Source organism: Cebus imitator, unplaced genomic scaffold (genome assembly GCF_001604975.1).
Source record: "Cebus imitator isolate Cc_AM_T3 unplaced genomic scaffold, Cebus_imitator-1.0 Scaffold217, whole genome shotgun sequence".
In the NCBI taxonomy this organism is placed as follows: Eukaryota; Metazoa; Chordata; class Mammalia; order Primates; family Cebidae; genus Cebus; species Cebus imitator.
Window position 1 is genome coordinate 466,811 of NW_016107532.1, and position 1,827 is coordinate 468,637.

A 1,827-nucleotide genomic window follows, 5' to 3' on the forward strand; every position below is an offset into this window, starting at 1 on the left:
CAGCACTTCCTGGACGGAGGGCCTGGACTGGGCTCTGAAGGGGCTGGCTCCCGATCTTGGTCTTGGCCTCCGCGCCCACGGGTGTTCCCCGGAGGCTGCTCTGTGGGAGCGGGGGCGGGGGTTAGTCCCGGCCTTCCCGACAGTGTCGTCTCCCCCGTGGGGGCTGGGGAGGTGCCCACAGGGCTCCCGGAGCAGCGGCGTGGCCCGAGCCGGGTCTGACACCTAGTGGCCTCCTGGACCCGGGCAGGGCGAGGGCAGGGCAGGGAAGAAGGTAGAGGGCAGAAGGGGAGACCTGGAGCCAGAAAATCAGGAAGCGCGGGGCCAGGCCGGGGAAGGGCGGCGGGTCTCGCCCCTGGCACCCGCTTTCCTCTGAGCCCGGGGCCCATCCCGCCTCGCAGGCTTGGCAGACCCCAGGTCCTTCGTGCGCAGTCGGGGCTTGCCCGGCCCACCCACCCCGCCTCGCCCCAGCCCGGGCGAATCCCGCGGCCCTCGAGGCAGCCCCGCGAGCCGCAGACCCCACGCGCCCCCGAACGTAGGGGCCCCGCAGGGAGGGTCGCTAGGCCCTGATGGCGAAGGTTTCTCGAACTCGGGTCCAGAGGCCGGGCTCACGGTGGCCGCGGTTCGCCCAGCTGCGAACCCAGAGCCTGCAGGGCCGGGTCCCGAGCGCGGCCGCCACCGCGGGTACCTGGCACTTGCGGGGCAGCCCCGGGGCCGAGTCCTGAGCCGGGGTGCGGGCTGCGTGCGCCACTTCCGGCCGCGGGACCCCGCCCCGCCCGCCGCCCGGTTGCCATGGCGACGCCGTCGCGCCGAGGCCCGCGGAACCGGCTGAGCAACTCGGGCGCGCCGCGGGGAGGCTCGCGGGACGCTCCGGTAGGCGAGGTAGGCGGCCGGGCCAGGGCTGGGAGCGGGGGCGGCCCAGGTGAGTCCCGACTGCGCAGGGAGGGACCGCGCCGGGCTCCGGAGCAGCAGCCGGCCTCTTACCTGCCCCCTGAGGCCGCGCACCGGACTCCGGCGCCGACCCGCATCCCGGGCCCTCTCGGAGCCGCTGCCTCTCCGGGTCCGGGCGGCCTCCGCCCTGGCCTGCCCCGGTGCCGGGTGTCTGCTGAAGTTAGAACCGAGACCCCGTTTGCCGGGGACCCGGAGTTTGGATCTTTGCTCCTGCGCCGCGTTCTAGAGCAAGGTAGGGTGCAAGTGGATCAACCAGCCTTTGGCATGGCTGCCCTCTTGAAACCTGAAGCCGGAGCCACCGCCTCCTGCCCGGAGCAGGGCCTGGGCTGCAGCGTGGAGCCGCAGGTCCCCGCCTGGGTCCCCCGACGCCCCCAGCTTCAGAGCGCGAGGGTAGGAGCTTCCCGAGTGGGAAAGCCCCACTCCTTCAGTGGCCTCAGTGGGCCTGTGGTGGGTCTGGCCGGTGCCAGCTGCGCCGAGGGTGGAGCTGCCACCACCTTGACACCTGGGAGATGGCAGGGCCACCCTCCCTCACTCCCTGCCCCACCCCCCACTGCATCACGGAGTAAGGATTGTCCGTGTGGATCTGGGGTCCCCTTCCCAGGCTTCTCCCTTCTGGTCGCCCCCTCCTCTCATTCATTCCACCTTGGCAGCCTTTGTGGATTTTCTGAATCCGTAAATGAAGTTACATCTAGGGCGTCTAGATTTTGCCCCTTTGTTTTCATAGCTAATGAAGAAAAGAAAAGCTTTGCTACCTCCTCTAGATGCCTGGATTTCTCCTGTGAAATTGGATGGAGGCAGGAAAATACCACGTGGCTGCAGCGCCGTCCCCTTGCAAGAGGAGCCTCCGAGAGCTGGAGGTGGAACCACCCTGCCTGTCCC

General features: G+C 70.0%; 1 protein-coding gene across 10 annotated transcripts in view; it reads left to right on the forward strand.

The window, feature by feature from the left end:
* The first annotated feature begins 751 nt into the window (after window positions 1–751).
* LOC108318278 (cytochrome b561) overlaps window positions 752–1,827 on the forward strand; it is a 44,924-nt gene continuing 43,848 nt past the window's right edge. For 5 of the 10 annotated variants that reach the window (XR_001831090.1, XR_001831093.1, XR_001831091.2 and 2 more), the window contains exon 1: window positions 752–879. The gene's annotated coding sequence lies outside the window, so the exon portion shown is untranslated. Of the gene's footprint in view, window positions 880–908; window positions 1,181–1,827 lie in introns of those variants that run through there. The other 5 variants (XM_017549235.2, XM_017549238.2, XM_017549234.2 and 2 more) reach the window with 4 other exon arrangements.